The 22137-nt window shown below is 37.2% G+C and overlaps 1 protein-coding gene across 2 annotated transcripts in view; it reads right to left on the bottom strand.

Moving 5' to 3' along the window:
* LOC137299077 (semaphorin-5A-like) overlaps positions 1-22137 on the bottom strand; it is a 177448-nt gene that overhangs the window by 122591 nt on the left and 32720 nt on the right. Inside the window, exon 1 of one of the 2 annotated variants that reach the window (XM_067831566.1) lies at positions 6847-7430. The exons of the other annotated variant lie outside the window; for it this stretch is intronic. The gene's annotated coding sequence lies outside the window, so the exon portion shown is untranslated. Of the gene's footprint in view, positions 1-6846; positions 7431-22137 lie in introns of those variants that run through there. 2 annotated transcript variants of the gene reach the window in all.

Here is a 22137-nt window from a genome sequence, read left to right as displayed (position 1 = left end):
CCTCATCTTTATATGTCCTTATATGAATGCATACACGACCCAATTGTACAATAATGTAAGCCACTATTTACCATAGGATAACCATTTCAGGTTCTGTAGTCCACTTAATGGCTTGTGTGGAAACTTGTAACTGACAGGGTCAAAAATATTGCTGAGATGGCATAGAACCTGCCTCCCTCACTTGCCGTTCTGAAACATGTGTTGTTCACGGTTCATATTAATATCCAGGTGTTGAGGGGGGTCTGTTTTAAAATGTTTGCTCATATCAGACTAAATCTAACATTTCACAAATGGGTGTGAAGCCCATCCTCTACATTTATATCCAGAGAGACATGCAGGCAATTGCATACACAGAATGTAACTGACATCCTGACACACTTTCACAGACTACATACTGATATCCTGGCACTCTTTCACAGGCATACTAACACTTAAGTAACTTAGGCACACATTGACAGGCACACTTACAAAGACATACTTTAGCAGGCATACTTATTCGGGCACTCATTCACAGGAACACTTTAGCATGCACTTACCCAGGTATACTCTAGTAGGCAGCAGCACAGGCACTTATACAGGCATACTCTAACAGGCAACAGCACAGGCATCCAGGAATACTCTAGAGGGCAACACCACAGGTACTTTAGCATGCATGTACACAGGCATACTCTATTAGGCAACATCACAGGCACTTTAGCAGGCACTTACACTGGCACACTTCCACAGGCATACTATAGCAGGCAGCAGCACAGGCACTTTACCAGGCACGTACACAGGCATCCTTACTGAGGTACACGTACACAGGAACAGTTACACACTTTCACAGACATACAAACACAGGCACACTTCCACAGGTATACTTTAGTAAACATTAGGCAACATGCCGGACTGCCAAATAGAGTGTTCACAAAACAAAACTGTCATCATACTGTCAACAGCATTACAGCCCCAAACATCAAAGAATGGCCTTGAAACAGACAAGAATTAGCAGAAATATAGGTCAGGGGTATATGACAATACTAATCACACATTTGACATAATCCTTTATGACACATGACTAAGACACCATCCACTTCATATCAGAAAATTTCTGTCTGTCCATAACAATACGATGTCTTCTGTTTGACTGGAACAGAAGTTGACACATTGTCCTTGTTAAGGGTGGAGGAATTACAGGGAGGGTAGACCATGATGGTTTAATGTCTGTCATCACACATTTCATATAGAGTCATAGAAGTCGCTAACTACGTTTCACACTCTGTAGATCAGAGGGCATCGTAACCAGCTTCGTAAAAACACCCTCATCTGAAATTACCTCAAAAGTACACAATAAACCCTGCCTGGCTTTAAACAGCTTGGTTTACCCAATTGTTGAAGAGTAAAACTGTAAGTAAAATAGACATAAATTGGGAGTCAGGGCAACGTTTATGTCTGTCATCGTCTGTCGAACATGTGTGCCGATGTATTCAGTATGACCTGGCTACGGGAGATGTAGGAAACACGTCAGCAGTGTTTCTGTAAGGAGCAGGTATTTACTTACATGGAGGTAGTGACACCAAGACAAGGGGAATAACAGCTTGATCTGGAATTGGGTTGGGGAAATTGTTTGGTGGAGTGGTGTGGTTCTGGTTGTATGTGACACGTGATGCAACTGATGAACAGATGGAGGTTGACGTGAAACAATAGAGAGCTGCACTTAGCAAGATGGTTGAGTCAATAAGCAGGGGAAACTGGGAAGGAGACGGCTAATGAGGGGTAAATACCTGAGGCTAGTGAGTGAGTGAGTGAGTGAGTGTGTGTGTAAGATGGTGAGTGATTGTGCAAGAAGTTGAGTGAGCATTTGAGAGAGGACTATGCTACTAAGAGTGAGTGAGTGAGTGAGTGAGTGAGCGAGTGAGTGAGCATAGATTTACTCTGCTCTAAGCACTGTTGTAGCAATATCACAGCAGAGGACACCAGAATTGTGCTTCACACATTTTACTCATGTATGGAATCAAACTCGCGTCTTCGGACAAACATTTTAAGAACTAGGCTATAGCACATTCCTGTTACTATAAATGATATTTCAATACTACCCTGATAGGGAACTCAAGTTGTTTCACTCACTCACTCACCCATCATGATATTTCAGGGGAATCACAAGTCATTACACTCACAATTGTTCATTCAATCACTCAGTGGCAGGAAAGACAACTAGTTTTACTCACTCGCTGAAACATTTCAACCAGACCACTGCCTGAGGCATCAAAAACAACCTGCATACATTGCACCAGTATGAGAATTTGAACCTGATGTCCAGAATGATCAACTAACTCCTTCACCATGGAGCTACCCAACACACTGGCTAAGGTCGGACCAAAGGAAAGTCAACTGTCTACTGAATATAACAATCTCAGACACTACTCCGATTGTGAGAAAACCATCAGATTAATCACATTTCACATATCCAGCTAAGTATTGGCCAAACATACAGATGCTTCCTGTGGGGAAGATTATGAAACAAATCAATTCTCTCACAAATGCAATAACCTTATACCCCAAGACACATGTTACTTGTTCAAACTTCTAATCAATCGCCTTCAACAATGGCCTCCCATTCTGTTACCTTGCCTATAAGTCTAATTACATGACCAGTGTGTTGAAATTCATCTGAAGCTGGTGAAAATAAATTGAAAGGTATGAGTATGTACACCAAAAGTCATAAAAAGTATCATCTCTAAAGCTGTGCTTTCTGCAGGACTACTAAATAAAAGGAACTCCTAAAAGAAGTTGTTCGTCCAAATATGCTTATCTTTCCTTCCTAGAGGAACATTTGCACCTTGCTACTTTTTCATGGAGGATGTGTCTGTGATCCTCTTTGATATATGGTACTGAACTTCTCATAAGGGTCATCACAAATGTCATTACAGAGAGTTAGTGAGTTTATTTTTGTTCCGCTTTAAGAAACATTCAAATTAATATCTTGGTGGGTTACACCAGAAAAGGCCTCACACATTTTAACCATGTGGAGAATCGAACCCAGGTGTTAGGCAAAACAAGTGAATGCTTTAACCACTAAGCTTTCCATTCCTTTTTATTTAAACATTTTATACTTCACGCTTCTTAGGTTTTGAAAAAAATATCAAATATGTCATATCTATCTTACACTTCACATACATTGAGAATCAGTCTAGATTAGTGTAGATCAGACCTCAGAAACATAAAAATATCCCTTTCAAAAGTTGAATAGTAAGTAATAAATCCCAGATCAGTGGACATCTTCAGTTTTTTTCTGGATTTGTCAAGGTTAAAAAGACTTTTGTAGTTTTCACATATTTCTGTTTTCGAGAGACTAACCAAAGCCTACAACACAAAGTGAGCTTAGTGTCACAACCCTTCTGACCTAACATACAGTATGATAGATGAAGCACCATAAGGCTGGAAGGATCTCTGTGTGGCGTGTGATGGGATAACCAGATTCCTACACGTTGCCCGACTATAACCTGTGAGAACTGTTGGTATACATAACAGTAACATAATGACCTTACACATGAAATGTTAACAGTGTATAAGCTTACGTAACATGTACTGTGTTGTAACAATCAAGTGCATCAACAGTAAAAACCTCATGGTCTGGACATTGTTAATCGGTAGCCCCATCTCAATGTGATTACTGTTGAGGAGAATACAAAGTGACATTATTTGTACCCAGTATTTGCTTTCTAGAGGTTGATTGGATTGGACATTTTGTCTGGATGAAAAGGGTTTCACTGTGTGCAGACATGGTTCTTGAATCTAAAATAATGTGTATTTCTTAGCTCAATTCATTTCTGATAGATTGCACATGATATAACACAACTACTACTACTACTAGTGCTGCTGCTGCTGCTACTACTACTACTACTACTGCTACTATCTTCAGTACTGAATGGAAATAGCACTCCAAATTTTACAACTATTCTATGGTGTATAAAAACTTACACCTAATCATGATGATTCTACATTGAATAACAAATTCTCCATCTAGTCATCATTTTACAGTGTATAACACTATTGAAAACCCAAATATAGTGATTCTACAATGTGTAACAAATTCTCCACCTAATCATGATTCTATGGTGCACAACAATTTTCACTATCTAATCATAATGATCCTTCATTGTATAACACTTTTTTTCATCTAATCATTATTCTATAGTGCATAACAATATTCACTACCTAATCATGACTCTATGGTGCATAACAATTTTCTCTATCTAATCATAATGATCCTTCATTGTATAACACTTTTTGTCACCTAATCATTATTCTATAGTGCATAACAATATTTACTACCTAATCATGATTCTATGGATTATGACTATATGCACTACCTAATTATAATGATTCTACATTGTGTTACAACTTATCCACCTAATCATGATTCTATGATTTATAACAATACTGACATCCTAATCATAATAGTTCTACATTGAATAAAAATTTCTTCATCTACTCATCATTTTAAAGTGTATAACAATATTGAAAACCCAACCATAGTGATTGTACATTGCATACAAAATTCTCCACATAATCATGATTCTATGGTGTATAACAATATTTACTACCTAATCATAATGATTCTACATTGTGAAACAAAATTCTTCATGATTATATAGTGCATAACAACATTCGATGATTCTACATATACAACAATACTCCCACCTCTTGATGATTCAACACTATATACCATTATTACTAACCTAGTATTAATACACTACATGGCACAATGGTACAATGGTATTAATAACCAACTCACACTTACCCAAACATCAAGTCTGACCCACAGATGGAATTACACGCAATTACAACTTCCTTGCATTTCATTAAAGTCACATTTTCTAAATGACTGGAGCTATTTCCTATTGCAAGCTTACCGCAAAGAACAAACATTTCCTCTAACATTTCGGTCGGAAGTTGGCCAAATTAACCTAAGTGAAGGGCAGCAAACCTTTAACAAACTCCAATATATCAGTGACACACAGTAAAATGATCCCACATAATAATTTGTGCTGAACTTCAACATATAATCAAAAATTCCAATGATGGTTACTTTGTCATGAGGTGACAAGCTATTGGGTACATTCTATATTACACTGCATCTTCGTATTCAGTAACCAGTATATAATACATCTCTTTGTCACCTTCATATTCAATAATTAATGTATAGCAGATCTGGGTAACAAATCTCTATTTATTTCTACTATGGCACCTACAAGTAGACAGGTAGAAATAGATGATACACTGAACACATGAAGAATATACACGAGGGTCTTCAAATACATAGTAATCTCAATGCTTTACAGGTGTTTAACGTTTTGACTAAAATTAAAGAACCACATGTTTCCAAATTTCATGATTAAACAACACACGAACATAATGCAGATAAATACTTAACTAAATTCACTGATGAAATCTTTATTAAGCGAAAGGTATAATCACACGGGCGCTGAATCTTTCACATAGTCACGAATGTATATATATAGTGTGCTATATAAGTTACAATGTTAGAGTTGTTGTTTAATATATTGTTTCATTAAGTGTATAACAAAGTTGCCTGGAGAGGAGTATGACTGGGCAAGTGAGGTGTATCTCACTGAGGTACAAGGGCTAAAGAACTTTCAACTTCACTGACAGAATGCTATATCTGCTTCGTGTATGCTGACATAATTATTGATTCATTGATGAATTATTACATAAAGTACATACCATGGTAGTACTGTACCCGTTAAAGACCCATTCAAGTATAATCAACCAACACTAACAGACAGGTATGTAACTGTCATGTCAGTTCATACTGATGAACAGGTGAAGATATAGTATATATCATGGCAGTCTTCAGTTGGTTAAGACCCCCTAAGGTTAACAAAGTGACATATACTGTAACTCATTGAGGGTTATGTAATTGTCACAGAAGTTGATATTGAACAACTGAGGAATTAAATGATAGAGTATATACAACAGTTGGCTCAAGGCCCACTGAGGTGTAGAAAGTGCTACGTTCAACACTGTTGTGTAACTTAACATCGATGAACTACATGACAGAGCATATACCAAAATTGGTCCTAACATTGTACAACATTCAACCACAACTCACAGAAGAGTTTGCAACTGTTGTTTGATCATCTGATGAATCATATGACAGAGTATGAAAAAGAGTTTGCTAAGGTCGACTGAGGTGGACAAAAATGCTACATTCAACCAAAACTCAGAGATGGGTATGTACCTGTGGTATAAGTAAACATTCATCAACTGATGAAATATAAGATTTAGTGCATACCATAGTCATCTGTTGGTTAAGACCCACTGAGGCAGACAAAGTGTTACATTCAACCAAAACTCATTGAGGAGTATGTTACTGTCACAGAAGTTCATTTTGATCAGCTTATGAATTACAAGACATTGTATACCATAGTAGTTGTCAGCTGGCTAAGGCCCACTGAGGTGAACATAGTGCTATGTTCAACCCAAACTTATAGAGGAACATGTGACTGTCATACAAGTTAATATTGATCAACTGATGAAATATAAGATATATGATATACCCTAGTAGTCTTCTGGTGGCTTAAGGTCTACTGGGGTGGAAAAAGTGTATATTCAACCAACTCATAGAGTAGTAGCAACTGTCATACAAGTTGATATTCATCAACTGGTGAATACAAGAGTGTAGACCCTAGTAGCATTCAGCTGATAAGGCCTACTGAAGTGCTACATTCAACCAAAACTCATAGAGGAGTATATCAGTGTTAGCATGGCCACAGAAAAGATCCTTTCCATCCTCACTGCATACACAAATAGATCAAAGACCATGACATAAAAAAGACTTACCTACAGTCAGCATCTGGCGCAGAGATAAATACCTATCCTCTGAATATCCTTGAGAAAGCACAACACAGATCCCACTCTTGTTTCACCTGAGTGAGGTAGTGGAAGAAACTCCACAGATATCCAAGTAACCTAGCACAAGTACAGAGCACACCCACAACAACTCACAGTTACATAGTTGGGCTTCACGCTGAATGAATACCCCTTACAATGGCTGGAAACTTTTTTACAATGCAGATCTTGATAGTGCAGGTTTCACTCACATCTTCAATAGATAATGTTCCTTTTAAATAATCATAAAGTCTTGTGTCAGTTTGTGCGCATATTGGAATATACCACTCTGTCGTACATGAAATATTCTCATATATCCAGCACTGTTCCACACCTGTCTAAGGCAGACACTGATCCTTTGGTTGGCAGAGTGCGGCAAGTCAGTCACTTCGACTTGAGCATGCCACGGTTCACGGCTGACAGACCAGTCTAATACTCTTCTGGCCCGGCCCCTTTAACAACCCTTGTCCGGCTTGCTCCACAAGCCACTGTGGCGACTTCTTTTTAACAGCCGTTACCATTCATACACCTTGCTGACCTCTGTCTGCCGTGGACTGGCCCGATGGAGGAGAGAACAGAGGGTGGGATCTGCTACATTATTGGTGCAGGGGTGGAGGGTAGTTGTAGAATTGGTAGTAGTTATGGGACTGGGGAAGAAGGAGGCTCACAGAAGAGATTGCACAATTTAGTGCACAACAACGGCTGCTGACGCTGTACCTGACTTGCAGTGGGTACACTCCTGCACACTTTCCTGTGTCTCACATCGTGGTCTAATACCTTACCCTCCCTTCCTCTATACTGACTTAACACTCTCCCCCATCAAGGAAAGTTTTGTTTCTTAAGATATTAGACACACATATTAAAAATCTTTTTCAATTTAGAAATCAAGCAACCACTATATCAAAAGTGATTGTGGTGGTAGAGTACCTTAAGTAATATCCCAGCATTTACATACAGATTTCTTGTTGTAAGAATTCTATCTGAATATAGACATTATTTACTTGTTAAGACAATCTGGAGTATGATTTTACACCTCTTTCAGCAATATTCCACTAGTATTACTATAAGATAACCAGAAATGGGCTTCGCGCATTGCTCCCATGTTGGAAGTTGAACCAAGATCTCTGGTGTGATAGGTAAACGCGTTCACCAAAAAGCTAACCCTTCACTCAGTATCAACAGAGAAGTAATATTCAAGTTTAGTTTTGTTTGAGAAGAAACACTGGGCATTGAAATTAATATATTTCATTGGAAAGAAATATAGACACTTCCTTCTTAAAATTAAGTACTTGTCAAGTTCAGTTAAGTTTTCAAGGGAAAAATAGATGCACAAATTAAAATCTTTTTTCTTAAAAGAAATTCTGTTGAGCATTGGAATGGTTCTATTTTCATGTGAAGAGAAACAACTTGTCAGTTCTGGTCTTGTTTGAGCAAAACATTTATGCATATACGTATAAAACACATTATTTTTTTTAAGAAAAGATTCAGCTGCCTTATCAAAAACATTTATGTGATGTTGAAAATCCTGAACACATGCAAAACTACTGTTGTTCAGAGCATTCTGTGATAAAGATTGATATTATTTAAACTGAAGATGCACATCAATGAAACATGATAACTATCATGACAGGAAAAGTGACAGAGACCTGTATCCCTTTATACAATGGGAATTGATACACTGTTGAGTGACAACCATAACATTACTCTCATTGCATTACATACAAATGGACTGCATTGTCTTGTGCCTTAACTGTTGACTGCATAGTCTGGTTCCAGCGAGTGAGTGAGCATGGTTTACTTTTACAGTCAATAAGGCATATCAAAATACGGGCTCCACACTTTGTGCCCCTGTAGGGAATTGAACTCGGGTCTTCAGTGTAACGAGTGGATGCTTCAACCAGGCAACAAGGTGAAGATGTGTCTCATATCCTGGACATTTTCTGAACTGGTTAACTTATCTACATTTCAGATTCAAAACTGGTGAGTGAGTGAGTGAGTGAGTGAGTGAGTGAGTGAGTGAGTGAGTGAGTGAGTGAGTGAGTGAGTGAGTGAGTGAGTGAGTGAGTGAGTGAGTGAGTGAGAGTGAGAGAGAGCCCCGAATCTGTGCGAACCAATTATAACCAGTACAGAATTGGGGGACCGATTCTAAACTGGATGGAATCTTGACTGGGTGATAATATTGTTAATATTGTCATGTGTCACAAGATTCCCATACATGTTATAGAATTTGAGCATAATAATTCCCCTTATTACCAACATTTCAAATTCCATACAAATCATTACTTTAAACCTGCTGGTTTGTCATAGGTAAAATCTACCTGACCTTCAGCAAAGGGAGACCATCCAAAGGTAGACATCAATAACACTGTATGTACATCATTAGAAGCAATAAGACAGTGAACCTGTTTCTGTATTTCAGACATCTACTTGAGGCAGGAAGATTCGGGGAGTAAGATTAACAAGTTTCTGACCGAAATAGACGGAAGTCTTGTAGTGAATTACCTTGCTCTGTAATGACTGTATCTCCCTTGGCACCTGATCTGACCTTCCATGACCACTAATTCTACAATTTGCTACACTTGATATAGGAGAATGACAGTGCTGTTCCGGATTGAAGCCATCTTGATCCTGTAGGCTAAACAAATATTGGCAAACATGGTATCAGAATATTCAAAGTATTGTTCTCATCTAGTTCATATATGAGTGTTAGATTAATGTCTAGCTTCTGAAATGAACATATTTCATAGAAAAAATTCATATTTCATAAAATATAACAAAAAGAACCTGGATCTTTCTTCAGTTTGAAAATGAGGTAATCTGGACTTGCCAATATTCTAGACTTGCATGGGCTGTATTGTGTATATTTCTTTCACAGTCTGTATCATGGACAATGTGAATATGTTTGCGTCAGTCCAGGTAAGTGCTACTTTAATAGTTTGCTGTTTAATGCTGTACTCAGCAATATTTCAGCTACACTGGAAGCTGTTTAAACCGGCACTAACTGAGAATGAATAAGCAGTCCGGTTTAGACAATGTGTTGGATTGTAGAGCTGATGATAAACATACAAGTAGTTAATGGGACTAAGATTATGTGCTGAGGATGACAACTTGCCGGATTGGACAGATGCCAGTTTGACAGCTTACACAGTATATGATAGTGGTCTATAAATAACAGAGTCTGGACTAGGTTTATCTGTCATACAGACCCTGAAACAAATATATCTAAAAGAGCCCATGCAAGTCTACTAATATCAGTTATGTTCACACAATTTCATAACATATATTGTGTAAGTTGTTTGCATAACCTTTTTCACACTTTCCTTAGAATGTTTTATATTTCCACAAAAACCTGTTCACCTACTTAAATATAAATTTGATTAAAATATTCATGTATACGTTACAAAAAAAGCTGATTCAGCACTTTTAAAAAACATCACTGGATGATATGATGACAAAATGACAAAGCACCTGCTGCAGCCTGAATTATCCTCGGTGGTCGTCATGCATTAAACACATAATTCTATTTCTCTCTTCATATACACAATATCTACATTCAAAATGAGCCCAAGCATAAGCTACAATCAAGAGCAACTTGGTCAAGCATAAAAAATCACTTCAGTTGCAAAACTAAAGGTGCACCATTTCAGCTCTGTTGAACATTAATGAGCATCTTTTATACTCTCCTGTCAGATTTCTATGCCTTATGCTCTTCACAATTGCGTCTGTATGTACCAAACAAATATAATCATAATAATAATAATCTTGATACTCATCGACAGCGCACATGCTCAATAGTCCCTTAATGGTATTCACCACTGGAAATAGTATCACACATTCATTCATACACCAAGCCTTGACCTGATATCTACATTCATCAAGAGCTGATCTTGTAACATACTGAATGCTGAGCATGGCGTATGGAGAGGCCAGCTTGACACTCCTTCATTCATGATCTGAAGTAATAGCAGCCACTACAGAAAAATCTGTACCTATACATACAACTGACATAATAGATACCGTCATACACAGGTTCACATCAGGTTACACAACCAGACAGTTTCTCCATTTAAAAAGTCAAAGATATTATATTGCTCATATTTTCAGACGGATGGGAGTAACCTGTTCAGTAACCTGCTGATGTTGTATGTGACTTGGATATGTTGTAACATAAATAGTATATGAGATCTGACATGGTGATATGTTGCAACATAAATAGTATTTGAGATCTGACATGGAAGTGAAGTACATGCACCATCAACCTTTAATTGATTACACATAGATACTCAGTTCAGTAAGTTGTCACTACTGTCAAAGAAAATAAAAACTAATAATGAACAGCATATAATACATGATATTTTCATGCAATTCATGCGATTGCAGAATATTCTATGCACACAACTGGTTGGTAGGTGGACAAACCATAAAAGTAAAAACATGCATTATGCTTCATTTTCTTTAAAATATTATATGAATATAAATTTATTCGATTACTATTTATTACTAGGGTTGACAGAATTTATAAATCAAACTTGCTCCAAAGATTCCTACCTCAATTTTTCTTTGACTTTCTTAAGATGCTCTTTCTATAACAGCAGTCAATTTCAGAGAGTAATTACAGTACAGAGTGAGTGGGTTTCATGCCACTTTTAGCCAAAAACAGGAAAAGACACCACATACTTTGACTTAATTGGATGATCCTGAACTTGAGAAACACAAATGCTAAAGAGTTATGGCAACCAAAGTGTTCTGTGTGCTGTTGTACAAGACAACCTTAGCACTAAGACTACCTTAAGCCTAGGTTATGATATGGGAGTTAAGGTCACCTTAGTGCTAAGATTGCTTTGGACAATGGCACCCTGTTCAGTAGTTCTCATGGAGAAAAGTTGCTGCATGCTGATTGGCTAGGTCCTATTTAATGATCCATTGTTTACAAAGCACTTGTGAATTACTGAACTTTACATCAGTCATTGCTTATGACATCTGGGAGATTTGTTGTGACATCATCAAAACATAATTAGGTTCACTGACTTTAGAGAAGTATTTGACCCAAATTTTCTACATTCTCTTCAGTAAGATAACGGGTTGCTACAGGAGACACCTTGAAACGAAGGACCTGTGAAGATCTGGGTTACAATTGATCTTCAGTGACCTCATGCTTGTCATAAGATGTGACTAACAGGATCGGGTGGTCAGACTTGCAAGTCAGTGAGCTAGACCATCTGATCAAAGATACATGTTCAGAATTAAACATTTTAATAGAACCTTCTTTTAAAACAAATAGACTTCTCCTTCACATTTTTATCACGAATAATTAATCCAGTTCAGTGAACGATTTAATTTATGAAAAAGAAAATGTTGGCACACTCTAAACCACAATATTTTCAAATGGATCGTTAAAACATGCGTTGATGCCACACTCTCAAAATTTATCACATGCACACATCTCGGAGAAGTTGCAAGTTTTGAAAGTAAACAGATGTACGTGTGATTAAATGTTGGTTAAACACAGCACATGAAATGCAGATACAAAGACTCTCCTTACAAACATGTTAAACAAATCTAAGAAAAACTGGCATAAAAGAGCCTTAAGTGTCCATCTTAGACAGTTTCCATCGTGAATAGGGCTGCATGACATTTTCAATGAAAGCACATTCAGAAATAGGATCCACTGTATAACAAATCTGATATGAACACAATGATCAAGTTGAGCTTTTAGGTCCATGTTTACATGCAGAAACTAGTGTCGACTCATAAACTGGCCATGTCCAAAATCTTTAAACATTTAGTTCAAGGTTCAAATCCCAAAACTGCAAGAATAACTATTTTGATATTTTGTTTACTTTTGAGAAAACATAAAGGTACCAAAGGTGACATTTTCATATTTTTAACAATATTCAGCATGTTTATGCTACTGTGGAAAAATAAACATTAATCTGAAATCAAGAGTGAGTGAGTGGGTGAAGGGGTACACGAGTGAGTAACAGAGAAAGAGAATGAGAACGTGAGAGAGAGAGCGTGAGTGAGCGCTATCATATTTTGGCATCAAAATAACATTTGAGTGTTTTCATTTTGGTAATTAAGCATGTACATATTTAGATCAGACACCATGACAATCTGAGATTAGGTTCAGGACTAGTACCGAATCCTGGCATAACAAAGGACCACAACTCTGTACATAAGCCAATCCATTGTACACTTAATAACCAGTGGGTAAAAGAAAACAGACAAGTAAGGAAATAGGGTTATCATATGAAGTGTTCCAGTCTCTGAAAACCCAATCCAGATCTAAACACTTAGCTTAAACAGTGTACAGTTAATCATTTATCACAGCATCATTTAAGCCAAAATGTATGCAGCTACTGTATCTTTTCTCTTCCATGCAAGCACAACTGTTGGCAACTAATATCAGAACGTCCCCGCCACTAAAGAAGAATGAAATATTCACAACTTTTTATTTTCTTATCACATACAAGATGTCTGAAATGCCTGGTGTCTGCATAATCACAAAATGTATGCTGTCAACATAATTGAAGACGTTGGGTGCCTGTGTCGGTGTGTGTGTGTGTGTGTGTGTGTGTGTGTGTGTGTGTGTGTGTGTGTGTGTGTGTGTGTGTGTGTGTGTGTTTGGGGTTCCTGACTCATTGACTTATGTCATTGCATAGATCTATGTTCATGATGTTGACTACTGGGTTCTCTGGTCCAGACTTGATTATTTACATACTACTGCCATATTGTTGAGTGTGGCATTAAACAATAAACAAACGAACAAAACTTGGACCAGTGAAGCTGAAACTTAACATGCTTGTTCCCATTGATACTGACATTGTATTTGTCAAGGGGTTGAAATTTATATTTAAAAAAATGATTATGGTCATCAGTTAGTCCATTTTCAAACAGGAGTTAAATTTGGTCTATTAGGAGTTAGTAGAGGGGCTCAACGTAGATGTACGTTTTTTGTAATATTTAAAATTTGGATCTTTAGTTGACCATGCTCTATATTCTCCCAAATTAATTATTTATCTATGAAATGTTTCCCCTTTGAGAAAGCTGGACAGCTGAATTTTTGATGATTGTTTTCACTTCATTAGATTTTAGTTTCAAATTTTAGTCTTAAGTATATATGAAAAATGTTTTTGAAGATCAATGACAGCACCCTTCTTACAAAGTATATTTTTAATTACAAATGCATTAAACTGCTGACAAAATACCAAGGGAAGCTACTATCAGTGTCTATGGGATAATACGTAAAATCAGTTCTTTGCCTACTAAGTCTCAAAGCAAAACACCATCAATTTTCTGAACCTGTTTTTGTTTGTCTGTCTAATTTATTTACAAATTCAGTGATACAAAAAGGTTAATTCACTAACCAAATATTTTGACAGCTTTTTCAGAAATTGCCATTACCTGTGAGTTCCATGAGATGCATTCAGCAGTAGAAACAGCTTTGAGGAAAACACTACTTCCCAACCAGTCAAAAATGTCTCAATTAACCATGCAGGAAGTCTAGGTATTTCGACTCAAGTTTTGTCAAGCAGTTAATTGGGAAAACTTCACAAGGCAGCATTTGTGCTAGATACAAATCATGTGCCCTATATCCTTTAGCCAACAGGAACTGCAGCCAATCCTTGGAAATCCACGTCATATATCTAATCATTTGCGTGTTATTATAAAAGATTTACGTCAGATCTAGGTTTTCAGAATATATTACATCAGGAGACTTTCTTTTGCATTTCTACAGGAAATGTTTACCTACTGCAGTAGATGGTTTGATTTGATCTGTTCCACATTTAGGTCATACATATGGAACTGTTCGGAACTCACGATAACTGAAGATTGCAGCTGATAAAATCAACACGTGGTTATCGTTTATCTGAAATTACTTACGCTAAACTTCCAACAGAATGTAATTAAATATAAAAACTAATTACACTACCTTTTTTGAGCATTTACAACATGAAATGAAAACATTGATAAATTAAATACTGGTTTAAGTACCACATTTTATTCAATAAATGCCCAACTTCCATCAAAGGGTAATCGTAGCTTTGCTCAAAGTCTGCACTAAATGCTAAGCCCATGGTTGTACAATAATTCTTTCCTTCAAAAAGGCAAGTCTCAGTAAGCGAAACAGTGATCCTAGTCTCTTATTTAACATTTACAGGTTTTTATTTTTATTTTTCTAACTCTTAGTTTTAACCTGTGTAAGTCTAAAGAAACCCTAAAGAACATAAAACAGGTCTCAAGTAATCCCTGTAGTTCAGAAGCCCATGGGTTACTATTTGGAATTTGTTTCCAATTCCAAAGTGTGTCACATGTGTCCAACTTTCTAGTACTGGTCTGAATGGAGAAAAGGTGACCATAACAGATCTGAACAGTCGACTACAAGAGAATTTCATACACAATGGAGGAGGTGACATGGATGTAGACAATGATACCGAAAATGATGTTGATGACGAAGATCCCTTCAGTGAAAATAATCTGTTTGATTGATTTGTTAGAAACCCCACAGATGATGGCGTAAGCGGTGTCGACTGTGACGATCCTTTGTGTGATAGACTCACTTGTTTGAATCCCATAGTTCTCATTACCAGGTATACTCGCTTACACACTCAAAACTGACATCATACCTTAAAGGTTGGTGGGCTAGTCAAGTAGATAAAGCCTTTGTGTGGCATTATGAAGATGTGGATTTGATTCCCTACATGGGTTGAATATGTGAATCTTATGTCTGGTGTTCCTTGTCTGGACATTGCTGGAACACTGCTCCACTATAAAGACTTCAATTTATGTTCAAATTCAGGAACAATGTAATTAGATGTTTAAAAACATCAAACACACAATTTTCAACAGGTTTATATTCTACTGTATTACACTGTTGAGCACTAATATCAGTGAAACTTGAAACCTGAAGCTTGAATCAGTTTGCACATCTATCACCATTGCTCAAAAAAAACAAACAAATCCGCAAATGTGGATAAACAACTTAATAGTTCCTATCACTTCAGCTAATAGTAAGTAGTCTTCATGAAAATACCATTGTGTACAAAGCTTCTTAGCTGGGACACAAGCTTCCCAGGAAGCTTAGAGAAAGCGACAATGCTCCCCGAGATGGTCCTCCATCAACTCTTGGGTAACAGTTGCCTAATGTCTCTGTAGGTGATGACAATTTTCACATAGTGATGGTAATTACCTACAGCATCTCTACACAAACACTCCACATAGGTGTCCATAGAACTACTAGCAAATAGTAATGCAAGCCTCGCAACTATTTATACTATTTATAGCTTTTCAAGGTATATAAATGTTTTGAAATTTTAAGTATGAACAATATAATTCTTGACTGTTTAATTGATATCTTGAGCTACATAATTACAAATGTGCCTAAAAAAAATTCCATGATTCTTTTACATTCCAAGATGACAACATTTTAAAAAATGCAAATAAGTCCATATATACATAAGGTACATCCTGTCTATGATATTAATTTATGGATGAGGCTAAGTTTTATTATGTTTTGTATCTTTTTTAAAGATGTTTCATGGAAATGTTGTTTAAGTATACTTCTCATTGTGTTGTTGTCGAAAGAGTTTACTTCATGTATCATTTCAGTCAAATCAAACCAGAAAACAATATGTTCATTTTGATTCCTGACGATCACATACTTACATAAAAAACCCAAACATATATCTTACTCTCAAGGAAACAAAAGAACCCCAGCTTGTCATGTTGCATCGTGAAACCTTTTAAACAGGCTAATGTTTGACAATTCAAAAATTAACTACCTGAACAGTTCTATTTCTTTAAAGATTTAAAAAATCCAAAAGAAGCAAGTCTACCGTTTCCACATGCCCTGGAAAGTTTTGAAACGGAGTTGTTAGTTTCAATCAAATATATATTTTCTAAACATCAATCTCGGCTCACAGATGTTTGTACCATCGTTACTCTAATTACAAGCCTTAAAAGAAGCAAATCTAGATTTTCCACAGGTTCAGCCCCCATCTCATAAGTCTCCTTTCCATTTTGAATGAGCTGTTCTTTTCTATCTTGATGAAATATTTTCACCAACAAAGAATAAAGTCTGTCCTGGACTATGTGCTTGGATTTCGGTATTTCGGGTGTATACAACATTTTTATCAAGCTGCATCACTATGTTTATAAATATTCTAAGGAGGATGAAAACCTAAATCATCAACCAACAGGCTGATCAAGCACTAGTATCATCCAAGTACCATTCATCATCCAACTCAACAGAGGATTCTGCTGACTGTCAGAGCTCAGGTGGCATACTTTGGTATCCACCATCTATCAAAATGTGCGGAATTTCAGCCAACACAACAGCTGAGAGAAGAACATAGTCCCCAATTACTGACCATATACGTTATCAGCTATCAAATATCTGCTGTATTGGAAAATTATCCTATTTAAACCCCATTAACAGATCCCTGTAATCCTCTTCTCTATCACTAGTCCCCAGTTGAGACAGACAGATAAACCATCAAAACCAGCCATCTTAATGCCATAAACACTGAAACGAAAAACACACAAGGCACTGACCACTTCATGCTCATTTCCTAATGGTCAAGTGAGACCAATTCTCACATAGCCCCCTTAACCTAATCCTGACCCCCTCCCAACTAATCCCTGCCCCCTCCAGCAAATCCTGAGCCCTCATTTTGGTATCCTCCTGTCTCGACCTCACAAAGTCTTCAGTCTCAGGTAATCCCCTCGATTACACCTTGTGCAAGTTTACGCCACGATAGTGAAATTGTATTCTGGTGTCATTGGTCAAGCTTCCTCCACCGATGGTCACTAACTGGTAATTGGGATCATTAGTTGGTCAGCAGACCATGATAGGTGTTACCTGTGATGAGGAATACCTGTGATGAGATACACCTGTGATCGTCATTCACATTGATTGTAATCTACCTAAATATCTTTGGTGATTGTGGATAGTTACAGTACCAGTGATGGATCTTGCTGGTACATATCATTTAACAATTTAACAGGTGAGCATATAACTATGCTGTTGAACTTTTCAAAGGGATGATCATAAATATCAGACATTCTTAAGTATACACTTGACATTAGGAAAATCAATTTTGTCCATATTGCGTAAAAACAAATAAAATTAAAAAAAAAAAAAAAAAGAAAAAAAGTGAAGTAGTATATCAATATATATACATACATAAAGACCCTGAAAAGGCTAGCCCATTAAACACATAGTGCAATGTGATCCAGAGTATTATGTTTACGTTGTTTTTAATGTTGTTCTCAAAAATATTCACGAATATGGCAGTGGTCTATGAATACACAAGCACCATCCACATAGGGGAGGGGAGCAAGGCTGTGCAACCCCTGCTTTTGTCATTAAAGATTTTTAAATGACCATTGAAATCTTTGTGATAATGGTTGAAAATGAAGCTTGCACTCCCTCTTTCTCAAATTACGCACTGCCTTTTTCAACACATCAACAGGATAAGGGCAGTGAGGTACATGGGGCTTCACATATTGTACCCATGTGAGGAATCGAACGCTGGTCTTCGGCATGACGAGCGAACGCTTTAACCACTAGGCTACCCCACCGCCCTATTCCACACTGGAAGCTTGACTGGTTGATCAGTATGATAACTAATATAACGTGATGTGTCACAAGTGAGTAGTGAGTTTATATTATATCTACATGACATCCTGTAATAATTTATGTCAGCACTGGCAAAATCTCAAAGATCAAACACTGCAACCATTCATCCCTATTTAGGTCTGCTCTCCCCATGTTCCTGGAACCTTCCTCGCCCCAAATCCCGACAGAGTTCACATGCCACCACCATGTTGCCATGTAATGCAATGATAAGGATCAGTAACATTTAACAAGTCAGAACAATGTTAAGTGAGAGCATGACACAGACAATAACTGACACTTTTTACATTTGGCTAATATCGTGTGCCAGTTGTCCAAATTGCCTTATATACTCAACAAAATTAGAAACTTGACACGTAGGCTGTTGACTGCAACATGCTGGCATCCCACTGACTAGACTTATGCTTAGTCTCTGAATATGCCTCATTCTGATAGTATAAAAAATGATCTAATATATACTGAAAATGATCCCCAGTAGGACATGATATTCCTGAACCTGAGGAAATCCAGTCTTGCTTCATTTAAACCTTAGCGTTGCACTGAGGGCTGGACACTTGCACAAGTCTCTGAGGTAATAACTAATCGTTTAAATGATAATTGTCTAAGAAAACCATGAATATTCCTCTACAGACTGGCATCTTTAGACCATTCATCTTGACTTGTCTATCTACAGGTTTGAATTACTATGAGGCTCAGCATTCAGTACAGCCTTGGAGCAAGGCTAGGTGGGATGGGCAGTTGGGAAAATAATAACTACCAACTGATGTGAAATTGCAGAATGATAAACATCCATATAATGCACAGTTTACTTCCTTTGTGGTGGTCAAGTTTTTTAATTTGGTTGAGGATAATATGGATTATCCAAAGTAAAAGATAACACTCATGGTCCAAAAGGTAACTTTATATGCTAGGAATTAACACATTTGCAGCCGATGACAATAAGGCCAATGAACATATTTGATCCTCAGACAGCATGATCCGCTGTGACTAATGTGAGAGGAGACGATGTTCATCTCCTTGAGCTTCGCTGTCAGTTGTATCATTATTGCTTTAACCTTATCACAACTGCAGGTCTACAGATAACTCACTCTCTGTAACATTTGACAATAGCTCATCTAGCATATTTACTGGAAAGGTCAGAGACAACTGCCTCAAACTGAGAACCTGCACAGCGGTCAAACATCCCATATTGGGCAAGCTATACTAACAAATATCATCGTGATTAACGTGTGTTTCCAGGCATATGTCACATTATGACCAACATATACGGCAGATTTACAAAACATTATCCATTCATGAACACTCTTTAATGGATAACTGAAGGCAACAATAAATAGATATGTGACTAATAATGTGCAGAAATATCCAGTCCTTCATATATAACTAAAAATGTGAAGGAATATCCAGTCCTTTATATATAACTAAAAATGTGAAGAAATATCCAGTCCTTTATATATAACTAAAAATGTGAAGGAATATCCAGACCTTTATATATAACTAAAAATGTGAAGGAATATCCAGTTCTTTACATGTAACTAAAATGTGAAGGAATATCCATTTATTAATGTAGGAAAGGAGAAATTAAGAAATATAAAAGAATCAGGTGTTCCTTAATTTCTTTTGAATAGTATGTATAATTTATGAAGAATTCAATTTGTGATTAAACAAGGTAACTGTTACAAGTTGAGAAAAATTCATGCTTTCAACAACACTTCAGTTATTTCATAGTAGGGAAGGGGGGTAGCTGAGTGGTTAAAGCATTTGGTTGCCAGGTTGAAGACATGGGTTCAGATCCCAATATATCAAAATACAATGTGTAATTGTGTGAAGCCCATTTATGGGTTCCTTCACAATGATATTGGAGGACAGTTGGGAAAAGCAGACTTAAACCTCACTCACTTGATACCTCACTACATCATGGTTGTTGAAGCTGGTCCTTAATCATGGGATTATGAGAACCCCTTGTCCAAGATTCCAGCCATAGGTGAATGTTTAACCAACATGCTCTCTCCCAATGGCTCCGTACACCAAAAAACAACAAGTGACCAAACCCATGGATTCCCCCCCCACTGCCATTACTCCAGATGGAAAGGACTGCTCACTCCCTCACCATGGCTCCAGAAAGCTGGTGTCATTATTGTACATATATATATGTGTACAAGATATGTAAACAAGCATCCACTCATTAACACGGACAGTCTGGATCCTCCAAAGTCAGAAGGCTCCACAAATCTGCCTCTAATTGGCCAGATTGTCACAACATCCATTAGACATCACCCCTCTAACTGTACATGTCATAATTAACATCACAATTAATCAGGATTTATGTGAAAATCTGAGAGTTGTAGATTAACATGTGCAATAATATCCACAGCAAGCTGTATTTGTGTTATTTCCCATGGGATATTTGCCATGTGAGGGGTCATAAACTGAGTATAGCACACTGGACAATGTGTATTTCTTTGTTTGTTGTTCAGCACCACACTCCAGATGCTTTATATTCCAGATGTAACGATGGCTGTCTGTCAAGAATGGGACCAGGTGATCCAGTTACTGATGTCATGAGCATCAGTCAAATCAGTTTGGACACATGCACCAACCAAGTTGGGAAGGCTGATCAATTCTACTGGTAAACAGATACAAGATGATCCACGACCTGACAAATGACCCCAATTTGCATACTTGGGAACGCCCTACAGAACGATCCACTTGAAACAAGAGGGAGACAGTTTGTCTGATAAATATCGAAATCTGTTTAACAGTATTGATACAAGTGTAAAACAGTAGCGAGACAGGTGTTACACAGTAGCGAGACGGGTGTTAATCAGTAGCAGTGTTGATTTCATGTCACGGTCAGCATGTATTGCACGTGCATAATGGTCAAGCTACCTGTAGCAGCCAAGTGTACTCGCCCAATTCGTTGTACCGCCTCTCTGGTCACAAATGCGTTTAGTGAGCAGGATCATCTAATATGTGTCTAGCAGTAGCATGGCTGTTCATAGAGCAATCTTACTTTCACAATGCTGTATCTGTCAGCCAAAATATTTCTAACCTGTCAGCTTTTAGTTATAGAGCTTAATAACCCATCAAATCCATAAGTAAACTGTACATCATAATCAGAGATTCAAACATTTCATGCATCATTACACTACAAAGGTAGTCAATTTGGTAAACCAACTCAAGGTACCTGAGGTCACCGAAGCTTTCTGCATTCTTTCCCTCACTAACTGGAATAACTCCAAGCACATCAAGCAGATACTGTCATTAGTTGCTCATCCATTAATGGGTATAACATGGGAAATGAGTGATTCTCATCACACATTCATTCCATGTTGTCTTTGTTTAATCACTGTAGCAAGATGTGTCCAAAGTGCATTGTAGGGTGTAAAAACAAAATGACAGGAGAGAGGGATTGTATGTTTCTATTCTCTTTTAAATAAACAAAGCATCTAAGTACACAAACAGTTGACAGATTTATTTCAAATTAACAAGAACAATGCACACTACTTTTGAAAGGGATGATTAGGAAATTTGATTTAAATATACAAGATATACATAAACCCAGTTTTGTTGAGCAAGGAAAGAAAATAATAACCCTATAAAAA

This window comes from Haliotis asinina, chromosome 10 (assembly GCF_037392515.1).
Source record: "Haliotis asinina isolate JCU_RB_2024 chromosome 10, JCU_Hal_asi_v2, whole genome shotgun sequence".
Taxonomy (NCBI): domain Eukaryota; kingdom Metazoa; phylum Mollusca; class Gastropoda; order Lepetellida; family Haliotidae; genus Haliotis; species Haliotis asinina.
This window is presented reverse-complemented; position numbering and strand designations above follow the sequence as displayed.